The following is a 14,848-nucleotide window of genomic DNA, read 5'->3' as shown; positions in this document are numbered from 1 at the left end:
TCTCGCAAATCGCACAACAGTGTTGTTGTTTGTTTGTTTGAAACATAGTTAGGACTGGATCAGTATGGGCGTAGGTACGGCAGGAACCGTAACCCGTGACTGCCTGTGTGGATAACGCCAGTAAACTTTAGCAGACGATAATGCTAAAAGCGTCTGCTTTAATCACCGCATCTACCTGTTATCAATGATACAGTACATCGAGTGTATTTAACAACTTGTAGAAAGACAACGTTGGCCAGTCTAGTGTTTATCATTGAAATCTGTACATATTGGCTGCTTTCAGGGAAACGGGGCTAAAAAGCCCGATCTCATTTGCTTGATTTTGCGGTGGTAAAATATTAACCAACATTAACTAGTAGGCTGGGTTAATCTGCCAGTGATTTGCTGCTGACATTAGAGTGTTTATAAATAGAACCACGTGTTTGAGCAGACATCATTTGGTATACTGTTGAATCTTTTTTCACATGTAAATTTGATTTAAGTTATTCGCTAGCTACTGGCCGAGAGAAGTTCATAACCTTTCAAGTGGGCGGTGCTTAGCATTTACAGAGAAATTTGATTTTCAGGCAGAAAACAAAACACTTTTTCTGTAAGTCAATAACTATATAACTTTCAAACACCAAGTTACACATACATATTGTTTGTATACTAAAGTATATGTATGCCAAATTTCATTGGAAAATATTAAACATAAACTTAAATATTATGAAAATAATCATTTTGGTTTTCTGCTGTTTACACACCAGTGTACAACTGAAAAGTAGACATTTTGTGAGTTTGTGGCCCTTTTATACTGCTTCTCTGGTGTTTAATGCATGTCAAATAAGATTAGCCTTTGCACACTGATTAGCTGTATCAACGATTTGAAAAAAAAAACAACACACATCTCGACCTGCGTTTTAAGACACACTCTTTATAAATTTGAATGGGCTGTGATCATTTCAAACGTGCGTAATAAAAGCTATAACATACTTTTGAACACTGAGTTGCGCCTAAGATTATACAACAGCGAACAAATTCAGTGCCTTCAGCGCTTTGATTAGTTTCGAGATGAACGCACAGAAAACAGAGTGATCCAGTTTATTAAACTTAAAGGGACTTGTTCACACTTTGATAAATTGACAAAATTGAAAAAAAATGTTTCGGATTTGCAAATTTTCATTATAGTTATGATATTTGCTTTAAAAAAAATACGAAATTGTTTCCATACTCTAAAATTGCCATTAAATGCAACTTTTGACGATTTGAAAACCTGAAAATTATAAAGCGTCTCAGACGCGAAATGAGTTAGTTTTAGTCAGAAATTGTGAATGGTATCCCAACTAGTACACCAGAATGCAGCATGCGCATGCGCGCTGCGCTTATCCGCTGTTGGTTTACAAACAATGCATCTCATTTCTGTGATCGAACATATAAAAAAAGAGAAACAAAAGCGGAGCCAGCGACATCGCTCGAATTTATTCAATCTTGGCGACAAGACCGAGTGTTTGCAGAACCATAGGAGTATCGTTGGAAGAGACGAAGACAGGGTAATGGCTTAAACACACGAAGTGTAAGTCATATTTTAGAAGCTACGTTTAGTTTTTGGCAGGTGTTGCCTGTTTACAAAGGAATTTTAGCAAAAGTTTGGATAGGTATTTAGTTTTATTGTATGGATATTTTACTCTGCAACGAAACCAGATATTTCTGATAACATAATTTGTTCATTGCGCGTTTTAAAATAAGCCTTTATTGTAAACTAGACAATAGATAATTAGCTGTACTTACGCTTTGTCGCTGGCTTGAATCACTTGAACTGAGGATCACCCAGGATATCTTGGATTTCCAAGGAGAACGTAATACAACAGAATCGTCTAGGAATAGCAGAACCGGAACTGAAGACTATTTCCCAGAAGTCACCGCATTTGGGGTCCAGACGGTCGAGTCAAACCGGTCTTCACCACACTCCTCCCCGTTCTAACAAGCCCCCCTCCCTAGCCCAATTTAGCTTCCCAATCCCCGTCTAAGCTTTAACCCTATAATTTTTTTAATACGTAACCAAATCTAAGGCATTTAAGTCATCAGGAGAATATTAAAATTATTTATTGCCACCGACTGAGCTGCCCGTCCCCAGGTTACACCATATATTACACCACACAGCTCATATCCCTTCCCCAACATGACCCACCAGAAATCTGGTCAAAACCACACCAATCCATTCACCACTTTAGTTCCCCCTTGCCGGAGTACGAGCCCACTGGGTCCGCATGACCGATTACTTAATGTGTAGCTTCAGTGAAAGTGACAACCCAATGCGGACAGGGCCGCATTCCTAGGCCACTCCCACTCTCAGACCACACCATCTTCCCACCACCTCCATATCCCCCTCAAACTGGACCCTCCCAGATTCTGGGACTACGGCCATCTCTCTCACCTCCGACTGATCCACCAACCTGACCCTTCCAGACTCTGGGACTACGGCCATCTCTCTCACCTCCACCTAATCCTCCAACCTGACCCTCCCAGATTCTGGGACTACGGCCATCTATCTCACCTCCGACTGATCCACCAACCTGACCCTTCCAGACTCTGGGACTACGGCCATCTCTCTCACCTCCACCTAATCCTCCAACCTGACCCTCCCAGATTCTGGGACTACGGCCATCTATCTCACCTCCACCTCATCCTCAAACGTGACCCTTCCAGACTCTGGGACTACGGCCATCTCTCTCACCTCCACATAATCCTCCAACCTGACCCTCCCAGACTCTGGGACTACGGCCATCTCTCTCACCTTCACCTCATTCTCAAACTGGACCCTCCCAGACTCTGGGACTACAGCCATCTCTCTCACCTTCACCTCATCCTCCAACCGGAATATCCACCTCCACCTCTGAGAGACTGAGTCTTGTGTCCTCTCCGGTTGGAGCCAACTCCCATGTCACCCTCACCTCCTTGCCATCCACACTGCCCAACATTCAACCGGAGTCCTCAACCTCAGAGGAGAGCAGAACCATCAGCACCGTCCGCCTGCCGAGACTCGGGTATTACCTCGACTGGAGCTTCCGCCTCCACCTCTGAACCAGAGATGACGATAGCCTCTCCAGCAAGGTTATGTTCGACCTTGCAATGTACTCCTAACATAACTCACAACCCTTATCCAATCTTATGTTTTCTTTGGGATAGCATCAATAACAAAACAGTCACTAAGATAACCACATTTATACCCATCAAGCATTCGCACACACTTATCAATTTAACATCCGAATCCCGGTTCATATCATTATTTTATCCCATATCAACATTTAGTGCCGACAATTAGGTAAATCCACAGTCCACACATTTACAAACCCCAACTTTATACAAATATAGGAGTTAATACTTTTTAGGTATGGTTCACAGTTGCTCTGAAAGCTAAATGTGTAATCACGCCTTCACCAATTACCACTCAGCAATCATGGTCGACCATTAAGGACATCATAACATTTGACAGTATATCTAAAACCATACTTTGCCTTTCAATTTGTGAGTACCTTACGTCAATAATTTTTAAGGGATGGTTTACAGTTGTTCTGAAAGCTAAATGTGTAATCACGTCTTCACCAATTACCACTCAGCAATCATGGTCGACTATTAAGGACATCATAATAATAGACAGTTTTTCTAAAACCATACTTTGCCTTTTCAACTTGTGAGTACTTTTTGAAAAGGAAAGGTTGCATAGGATACTTACTCTTGTATGTAATATTGTATTATCCGACACGCAATATACTGCAAAGTAACTGAAAGATTATTGTAATTCAAGACAGATTCTTTTGTTTCAAAAAGTTGTTGCCAATCCATCAACATACAATCTCTTCATACTCACTGCAAACTCTCAACAATATAGGAACCATTCAATCGAACATGCAAATAATTCTGCCCTGTCATTCCAATAATGTTTACTACTCCCAAACCGGAAACTATCTTGCTCCCCTAAGCTTTACTAGGTAAGAGTGAACCATCAAACTGAGCTTTGCCTTCACCTGTTAATCAGATGAAAATGGCATTCTCCACACAATCACCTCCGCCTTGCCTTTTCCTTTAGGCATAGACGAGAACTCTTCCACGCCTGGTTTTCGGAACTTAACCCGATACAGACACTAACACCTCCCCTACGAACAACCAGAATTGGCCCCAAATTGAGACTTCTGATTCTACCTACACAGCTTACCACATTTACATTACTCGACAAACTCATTGCATCTCACGGCTGAACCACCATTTGGGTGTATTATTCAACCGGTCACTGCAATCGACCGCTCTTCACACCGTCGCTTCCATCTCATTAAGTGCATGCGCACTAAACCACCAAGACAAGCTTACATCAGGTGGCTCAGTTCCATGCATAAGCCACTTCTGTGTAAAACAGAAATCATAATCATAGGCCAGTTGCTCCAATAATCTGAAGCGACCTATGATGGCCCTCTCACTCGCCTTACCAGCCCTGTCAACAGGTCCCTTAACCTTTGACTGCACCGCCAGGCGCTCTTCTTTTCCCACTAACAACTTTTGGCCCTCCATTATAGGGGTCAGTTCAGGGCCGCCAATACTGACCCCTAATCGTTTAAATCAACTAATGTCGCCTGCATAACCAATCCTGTGTCCTCGACACCAAGATATATGGCAGCAGTTAGACATCTCCCTCCGCCAGGCATAATCTCCTCACTTTGTGCAAGTCTCATTTGCACTTGGTTAACTTCTCGTTCCATATTTTGGAAGTCATTGCCCTGCTTCTGCAGGTTCTCCTCCACTTTTATTTTGTTCCCATACTCCTTCAGTCTCGACTCCCCCTTAGCAATCGCCTCCGACTTCTCTGCTTTCAAACGCTTGAAGATTGCACGAGCTTTCGCCAACTGAAGGTTCTCCTCCACTTTCATTTTGTTCCCATACTCCTTCAGTCTCGACTCCCCCTTAGCAATCGCCTCCGACTTCTCTGCTTTCAAACGCTTGAAGATTGCACGAGCTTTCGCCAACTGATTTGCACGGGCTTTCTCCAACTGATCTGTTGAAGCTATCTCCAACTTTTCAATGCGTTCCTTCAGATGAAAGTTCTCCTGACCGAGTAAATGTACCTGTGACCTTAATCTCAAGATTTCTCCATCTTTTCCCTCATTCTCTTCATGAACTTGCTGCTTCATCTCTGCAATGGCTATCTGTCTGTCTGTCTCTAACTGTTCTATCATCTCCCGTTCCTGGTGTATCTGCTGCTGTAACTTACTCTCGAGGGAACTCTGCATTTTGTGAAACTGGGCTTGCAGCGTCCTCAATTCTTGGTCAATGCGTGCTTTATCTGTGAGCATAGCTGCCAGCTGTTCTCTGCTCTCTTTCAGAAGTTTTATAATCTCTACTTTGTCCTCTTCCGTCCATTCAAAAATATTGCCACCCATTGCCAGAGATATATTTCTTCTAGCGCCCTGTGCACCTTCTCTTGCCCCAGGCCTCAAAGGCGTTTCATTAGTTGTAGCCCATTTTGGCACCACCTGTGGCGTAGCCCCATATCCCTGCTGCATTGGAGGTATGGGTGAGTGCATATAATTCCCTGGCCCCCCCATCCAAGCATCAGGGTAATAATGACCTGGCTGCCAACTACCAGGATACATTCCGGGATACATAGGCATGGGGTACCCTGGGTACAACTACCACCCACTTCGCACCTCACTCCCCCTAACCGGGTCTATATCGACCGTAGGACTATAGGTATCCATTGTGAGTATTAAAGACAAACTCAAAATATGTTCTTTGTTAATTTATTTTATTACGTCACTTGGGAAATGCTGTAATTGCAGTCGGAAATAAACAAAAACAAAATTGAAATGGATCCTTTATTTTTTATGTATTCTTTGAAAATGCTGAAGTAGCAATGCTATGTAATCATAAAAGATAAACTGCAATTATGAAGAAATTCTCAAGAAAAATAATCAAAATGACATTTAGTGAATTTAATCACTAAATAAACTCTGTTACTAAGAGGAAATATCACTCAGCGAAAATTACGCGAAGTGAAACTAAAAAAATAGTCAAAATGTTGATTTAGTGAACAAAATCACTAAATAAACAAATAAATAAAAACTCAATAGTTCAAAATACCGCGCAGTGATGTCAATATCACTGGTGAAACAAAAAAAATCAAAATGCCATTTAGTGAAACGAATCACTAAATGAGAAAGATATGATCGCGTGGAGATATCACCGAGTGAAGATAAGAACTGTCACCATGTGAAAATATCACACAGTGAAAATATCACATAGTGAAAATATCACCGAGTACAATAAATATCACTCAGTGAAACAAAATTCACCGCATGAGATTGATCACGCAGTGAAACAAAGTATTATTAGGTGAAAAGAATTGTCACCATGTGAAAATATCACACAGTAAAAATATCACGGTGAAAATATCACCGAGCAAAACAAAGTTCACTCAGTGAAACAAAATTCACCGCATGAGATTGATCACGCAGTGAAACAAAGTATTATTAGGTGAAAAGAATTGTCACCATGTGAAAATATCACACAGTGAAAATATCACGGTGAAAATATCACCGAGCAAAACAAAGTTCACTCAGTGAAACAAAATTCACCGCATGAGATTAATCACGCAGTGAAACAAAATATTACTAGGTGGAAATATCACCGAGTGATTACAATATCACCAAGTGATGTTACTGTCACTGAACAGATAAAAGTCACTTAGTGAAACAAAATTCACCACATGAAATAAATCACGTAGTGAAACAAAATATCACCAAGTGAACAACATTCACCGAGTGAATAATTACACCAAGTGACCAGCCGACAAAGCACAGCAGTTTATACAGCAGTTGTGTTAAAATTAACTGAGAAGAAAATATATATTTCTTAAACGTGTTTACTGTAGTGTAGCCTCCAGTGTTTACGTATAAGAAAACGAAAGTAAAAAATTCCCCAATTTGAATATAATACAGTTGACAATGAATTGCCCTTGCCTGAAATACGATAACGTTAGTGGAAAACCAAATATGAAATACAATTGAACAACAGGGAGATAACTATTTACAGAAAGACTAAATTTAGAATGCAATTACACGGTTCGATAGTACGCTGTTCGACGAAATCTGAAAGTTTCAAACACACTTAAAAATATAGTAATTAGCCTGAGTTCCGGGAAAAGGCGTAATACTAGTTTAATATTAGGGTAAATAGGGACTATATGACCTAAAGTTACTTAACAAATGTTTAAAATAACAGACAAACAGGAATGTTGTTAAATAAAATTCAAGATGGCTGACAATTTACTTTGTTAATAATGGCCAATTAGAAATTCAAAATACGTATAGAGTTTTTGCTCGCAGCGCCATTTATTGTAAACTAGACAATAGATAATTAGCTGTACTTACGCTTTGTCGCTGGCTTGAATCACTTGAACTGAGGATCACCCAGGATATCTTGGATTTCCAAGGAGAACGTAATACAACAGAATCGTCTAGGAATAGCAGAACCGGAACTGAAGACTATTTCCCAGAAGTCACCGCATTTGGGGTCCAGACGGTCGAGTCAAACCGGTCTTCACCACACCTTTATGCCCCTATGCCAAGATGTTCGTATCAATTTAAGGAATTTGTTATAACTTATAAGGAACACTCCAACACGAGTCAAATGAAGCATTAAATTAATGATAAATGATGAATTATGAATGATTAATTTATTCTGAATATATTATATTATAAAATATACTGGTATGCAAATGTATATGTTATATTATAATTATGTAATCAATAATCATGATATGATAATATGATTATACAGTTTATTCCCTGATTTTAACATCAATTTTGTTGTTTCTTTAAATTGATATGTGATCAATTTTATATTCTAAAACAAACCTTCTTTTTAAGGTATCTAGGAAGACGTGCCGGCAAAACTATTGCAAGTTTGACTGTTCAGCATAATGTTAGAACAACAAACTCTTCACCTATGCACGGTCATCAGCCCCTGCCAGGTCCTGGCCTGTCATTTGTGTCTCAAGAAAGTACCACACCTTGTCATGTGTCAGGAATTGGAGAGATAACATCTTACTTAGAGTATGCAAACAAACCTGACTTAGCATATTTTAATTGATAAAATAATATATTTATATTCAATAAGATTCTATGAGCTTCCTAAAGTTCCTTGGTTATATGATTGCTTTATCATTTTTTTTACCAGAAACTTTTTATGTTATGCAAACCAGAGAATATCCGATAGCTGGTTTGTTTTCTGAACCGTTCAGATAACTTGCATGGTGATTGGTCATGAAATTATTTCAATGCCATTATCCTCCAATCTCTAGTAGTACAGTAATTGTCAGTTAGTGACTCAAGTATGATAACTTCATCATATAATAAGCTCATATTGGTGAATCAAGTAGCCAAGAAAAGTATTGGTAGGTTCATAAGTTAATACTGGTGAATCAAGTAGCCCAGAAAAGTATTGGTAGGTTCATAAGTTAATACTGGTGAATCAAGTAGCCCAGAAAAGTATTGGTAGGTTCATAAGTTAACACTGGTGAATCAAGTAGCCCAGAAAAGTATTTGTAGGTTCATAAGTTAATACTGGTGAGTCAAGTAGCCCAGAAAAGTATTGGTAGGTTCATAAGTTAATACTGGTGAATCAAGTGGCCCAAAAAAGTATTGGTAGGTTCATAAGTTAATACTGGTGAATCAAGTAGCCCAGAAAAGTATTGGTAGGTTCATAAGTTAATACTGGTGAATCAAGTAACCCAGAAAAGTATTGGTAGGTTCATAAGTAAATACTGGTGAATCAAGTAGCCCAGAAAAGTATTGGTAGGTTCATAAGTTAATACTGGTGAATCAAGTAGCCCAGAAAAGTATTGGTAGGTTCATAAGTTAATACTGGTGAATCAAGTAGCCCAGAAAAGTATTGGTAGGTTCATAAGTTAATGCTGGTGAATCAAGTAGCCCAGAAAAGAATTGGTATGTTACCTGATTGGCATGATATGAATAAAATAATGTTTAAAATAGCAAACAAATTTCATACATAGTTTTTATGATAAGTTTTAGTGTACATTTCAAAATTACAAATATGCTTATATGTTATTTCAGAGTAAATTGAAGGCAGCCAACAATTGGACGGTGGTTCCAATCAATGAAAAGAAGGGATACACGTACATGCACCGAGTACACAGAGATCATCAAGGAAAAAACCCTTCGATCAAAGTTCCTTTTTGATTCAGCTTATCCAAAGCTGATTGCCTCTACAATTGCCCCTTATATATCAACCTGCGGCTAATGAGGAGCTGCAATATTCAATGGGTCAAGGGCAATCAACCCGGAATCAATATGAAGATTTACTCATACAAATTGGTACATGGTGTATGTAACTATGTTGTTTTAACTAACTTCAACATACCATTATTATGAATTAAAAAATTGACAAAGCTGAAATCAATGATAACTGACTATGGGTAGGAACATGTTATGTGACTGTGGCAGCATGGTTTTATAGGATGTATACCATTGAGTATGAAAGTGCATGTGTGACCCTGGCTGTTTTTTCAGTCAGTAGATGACTTTAGTATTTGAAATGATGCTTGAATTTATTTGTGTAATATGAAGGCGTGACCAAATGTGTGACATAATGGTCGACTGTCCTGTCATCATCATGGTGATAAAATGTGATTTTAATAAGTGAACTGCTTATAAACATAGGGCAGAAATATCATTGATAAAATACTGATGAACATAGCATACAATTGCCCTGAAATGCCATGAGAATATGTATTTGAGTTTTAAGTGTGTAAGGTATTGTGAATTTTGTTAATTGTTTTGTTATACAAATATAGGATCCAAAGTATTCAATCATAGATCACTCTGAAAAAGAATTAGTAAAACCTTATCTGGCAAATAACTACATAAACAATGGGCCAAGTTCCAGATTTTTTTGTCACAAGTCAAGACCATTAACAGGAATTCTTGACTCTTATAGGTGTTATGTATTATGATTTGTGTTAAGTTTTTTATGGGAGACCCATTATCAAATATGGTAAATTAATTGTTTTGTTATTACAATAGAGGATCCAAAGTATTTGATCATAGGTCACTCTGAAACAGAAGAATTTGTGAAAACCTTGTCTGGCAAATAGCTAAATAAACACTGGGCTCAGCATTTTCCTGATTTTTTGTCACAAGTAAAGACTATGAACAGAATTATTGACTCTTTTAGGTATAAGCTACCATAGTCAATGTTGAGTGCGTGCTGCACACCACATTTGTTTATGTTCCATTAACAATGACATCAAAGCACAATGCTATATATAGATTATGTATTGTTTTCCATTGTTTATCAGTATATAAACAACCATTAATTGTAATAGCCTTACATAAACTGTCATAAAAATGATAAAGTGCTGTTTATCCATAAATAAAAAAATTGGTGGAATTCAGAAATAATTTGATCTGTCAAATGTTTAAAGTTGGAAACATTTATTCAAAATGTTATCAATCATAGTTTTGTTTCATGAATATAGAGTATTATGTTTTGTGTTTATTATGTTATGGATTTTGTTGTTTTGGTTTAAAATGTTTTAATAAATAACATGAAGAAATAAGAAGCTAGTTGTTCAATTTTGATTTATTATTACATGTATATTACACAGCAAAACATTACTGCAAGAATATTAAGTGAACACCTTATTATAATACATGTTGAGTTCAACACTGAACAAAAGAATATGCATCAATTAAAAACAACTCATAATACATTATTATATGAAACTGCATCATGATTCAAAAGTTTAAGAGCATATAGACAGCTAAAACCTAAACAGGTGAGCCTTGCCCTGGGAAAATGGGGCTTAATGCATGTGCGTAAATTGTCGTACGAGATTAACCTGTGCTGATCATACCAATCAGGCAGACAATTGCTGCTTTATTGTATTTTTTGTTGAAAGGGAGTCTCTTAGAGAAAATCCAGATAAGGCGGAAAGTGTTGCCCCTGATTAGCCTGTGCAGTCTGCAAAGCCTAATCTTGGACAACCTTAAGTACATGCATTAAACCCCCTTTTCCCAGAGCAAGGCTCAAATATTTATTAAATGAAAGATTAAGTCTTCCACATAACATCTTTTAAGAAACTTTCAGTAAAACATGTTTATTTGATGACAGGCACGGCAAAATCAGTAGTAAATTCATAGTATTAATTTGTGTTACATTATAATACTTACATATTGTTGCTCGTTATAAATGTGGAAAAAGTTTGAATATGCATTGCTTAAATACATGTTAATTTTATAAGACCTGCCCCTTTTATTTAAGGAATACTGTATGTATGCCCCTGTAATATTTCTGACAAAAGAACAAGATAAATAAATAATGATTAATAGAACAGTAAACTTGGTTTTCATTTTGTATACAAAGGATAATTATGTTCTTATTATTTACACTATATTGAAAGAAATAAGAATACATCATTTTATAAAGAATGCATTACTGAAGATTCAAATTTAAAACAACCGTTTATCCACTTAAATGTTGCAAGCATTCTTAAACAACAAGACTAAAAACAGCTGTTAACAATAATTTTATTAACTACTTCCTTTCAAAAAAAAGGCAGATACAGTTTTGTTGTCGTCCCATTAAAGGTGTCCATGTATCCAAAGGATGTACTGTGATCAATCTGTGTCCTCCACATCTTCAGTGCCAACACGTTGTTCCGAAACGTTTCCTGGATAAATAGGGTGAGAGGATCAGTCACCACTTAACCCTTTTTCTGAAAAATATGAACACATAAAAAACTCAAAACCCCTTGCTAAATCTATCTATATATATATATATATTAGCTGTTATTGTCCAACTTTTAAGATGCAGGAACAAAATGACCACTGTTTCGACAGTAAATGAGTTAAATTTTCTACACTTTTGATTTTAAGCTGAGGCAATTACATGAGTAGTTTTACGTGTTCTATATTCATATTACAAGCAACAATATTTGATAAAGATAAAATGCATTACTAATTCCGTTAAACAGGCCCACAGACAAATAAAATATTTGATATAGATAAAATGCATTAAATAATTCCATTAAACAGTCCACAGAAAAATAACATATTTGAAATAGATAAAGTGCATTATTAATTCTGTTAAACAGGCCCACAGAAAAATAAACATGAAAAATGGGTCATATTCAACAACAGTAAACATACTGGTCTCTGGCTTGTACAGTATTGTCAGGCCATGCCACAACAAAGCTGGTCTTCATCATGGTCTACCAAATGGACAATTCTTGCAAACACACCATCATGGTTAGCTTGAGGATGGTCCAAGCTGGGCCAGGACAGGCTGTCAGTGATAACTGCTGACTGTCTGGCAGCAATTTCCTTCGACAGCTCCTATGCTTCCGTATAAGTAAGGTGGTCCATGATATCCTTGAAAAGACATTTCTGTATTTAACAATAAATGTTTTGAACATAAAGCTAAGAATTTTGACACAAGATGTAGCTACATGTACATATAGAATTTTTTATTTTTCATGACACCATTTTTAAACATTCCTGTCAGTTTTTTTTGTAAAATTTCAATATTCACCTAGTATAGTGTAGGATCATTTTTAAATTCTTTGCTCATGTAGCAACACAGTTTTACATACAAAGACTATGTTTCATATATCAACAATAAGTGCGTTGAACTGTGTTTTTTTGTTTCCATTCAAGAATATTGTGAAATGACATATATTTTTTTCAATGAAATCTCAACTTGCCTGAATATCTGAAAACATTATCTACAAAATGAAATCAACAGAAAAAAATGCAGCTAAATAAGTATACCTTTTCTGTTTCTTGTACCAAGTGACAAAATCCAGTGATCCCTTCTTCATAAACTTCTTGGTTTAATTATGGTTGTATCCTATTGAAAAAGTAAATACACAATTTAAACCACTTTTTAAAACTATTTATGGTCTCTATTAAAAAAGTGAGTTGTAAATATGTGGTATAATTATCTAATAAGTTTTCTTTGACATTCAAGAAATCAAATCTTGAGGATATTCAAAACAATTGAAAAAAGAGGAATATCCAGAATATTCTTGGCTTTTACAAATATAATGATACATGCATTTCAGATGACCTGTATTTGATTCATTCAAAATACAATGTACTGTTGAAATACACATTTATCAATATATATACGTGCTTTGCTAAATTAAATATAAAGATAAAATACTTTTAATAAAGAAACAATAAGATGCACGAATATAAATTGGGGCGAGTTGTCTCTTGGTTGGAGCGAGTGACCATGTGTTTGATGCGAGTTTTTTTGGGGGCTAGTTGGTATTGGGGCGAGTTGTCTGGCGCCAGCTACATGCATTTGATGCCATGAATGACTAAACTGTGTTAGTATTTTCAAAAATATTTTGGTTATTCAGTTTATTTATAAAATAGCTGTGCAGAAGAAACTGATATAAATACATTAACCCTTTGCATGCTGGGAAATTCGTCATCTGCTCAAATGTCATCCGCTGAATTTCTAAAATTAGCCATTTCTTTGATTTTTTTCAAAGAATACTATCAGAATAGCAAACAGTTTGGACGCCACGTTCTGTGGCGTCTCATCTGGATCCAAACTGTTTGCAAAGTCCTTCAAAATTCGGTTCCATCCCTTAAAGGGTTAACTATGGGTTTTGGGTTTAAATTAATAAACTACCAGTACCATTCAAATGCATTGTAGTTAATGATAAATGTGATTGTCATATAACACACAATAATGAATATGTCAATAAATGCACAGCATCTTGAATTGCCTGCCAACAAATAATGTTGTCACTGTCAGCTATGAGGAGAGAAAAAGATACTGTAATGTTTAAATGATCTCAGTACTCCAAGGCTAATGATAAATTTAATTTATTTGCGCGAATACCAAAGTTAATTCTGTATTCAACTTGGCTTTTAATTTTAGTCTCTGTCTGTAAGTTGTAACTTAAGTGTAAACGAGAGAATCAGTATTTACGCGTTCTGTGATGTATATGCATATACTTATGTAACGAAAACGAATCATTTGATCAGTTATACTATTTTAATCTACTTTTATAAAAAAAAATCATACGCACTATTGAGTTTTACATTAAAAAAAACATATTTTACCTTCTTCTTCCGTGTTTGGCAATACAGATTCCGCCATATTTGTTGTTGTTGTTGCTGTCACAATGCGTGTTTATATTTAAATTTATATTTAAAATCTATATTTAGTCGGAGAAAAAACCGATCCAAGGTCAGTGGTTCGAGCCTTTGTGCGGCTTACTTTTTTCTTTCTTATTTTAACTTTATTTTTGTTTTATACTGGAGTACGTTATTTGCGATGTTTAATTTATCAATTTAAAGCATTAAATGAAAAACTTCAAAAAAATGCAATTTAAGTGTGAACAAGCCCCTTTAATGAATCGAAGCGCACATAAAAGGCAAAACACATTGAGGTGTATGCAATGCTATTCTTAGGGAATATTTATATCAAGGAATTTTCATGATACTTGTCGTCGCGCATGTATAAAACATAAACAAGCATGCAGTTTATGAACACGTGCAAAATGTGGGTTGTGAATATACCTAATACATACTATACATGCGTGTTTCCTATCATAGTTAATTGCTATGTATATAGCCTTAATAAAATAAATGCAAAAATATGAACTTATGAAACAATCAAATTCAAACAGCGAAAATATTCACAAACATATTTGTTGGAAAATGTCTTTAATACATATCTTGGAAGTTAACCTGGGATGTAATTGCATTGCCATTGCCAGCAGCCGTACCGTACTTGATAACGTCACTATTAATGAGGGTTATCATTGCCAGCAGCCGTA

At 36.4% G+C, this 14,848-nt stretch overlaps 2 long non-coding RNA genes across 3 annotated transcripts; one reads left to right on the top strand and one right to left on the bottom strand.

Annotated features, from left to right (window-relative positions):
* The first annotated feature begins 1,372 nt into the window (after positions 1–1,372).
* On the top strand, positions 1,373–10,584 carry LOC127846759 (uncharacterized). Its single transcript, XR_008033650.1, has 3 exons — positions 1,373–1,529; positions 7,896–8,081; positions 9,102–10,584. It is a non-coding gene; the product is annotated as an uncharacterized LOC127846759 (long non-coding RNA).
* A 109-nt stretch (positions 10,585–10,693) lies between these two features.
* LOC127846792 (uncharacterized) lies at positions 10,694–14,183 on the bottom strand. 2 transcript variants are annotated; one of them, XR_008033676.1, is made up of 4 exons: positions 14,130–14,183; positions 12,819–12,897; positions 12,198–12,419; positions 10,694–11,764 (listed from the first exon to the last, which is right to left on the bottom strand). It is a non-coding gene; the product is annotated as an uncharacterized LOC127846792 (long non-coding RNA). The 2 variants fall into 2 exon arrangements; XR_008033682.1 differs by having other exon boundaries at positions 12,198–12,434; positions 14,130–14,162.
* Positions 14,184–14,848: the final 665 nt, after the last annotated feature.

Source organism: Dreissena polymorpha, chromosome 1 (genome assembly GCF_020536995.1).
Source record: "Dreissena polymorpha isolate Duluth1 chromosome 1, UMN_Dpol_1.0, whole genome shotgun sequence".
Classification (NCBI taxonomy): Eukaryota; Metazoa; Mollusca; class Bivalvia; order Myida; family Dreissenidae; genus Dreissena; species Dreissena polymorpha.
The sequence above is the reverse complement of the archived record's forward strand: the minus strand, read 5'-3'. Positions and strand labels throughout refer to the sequence as shown.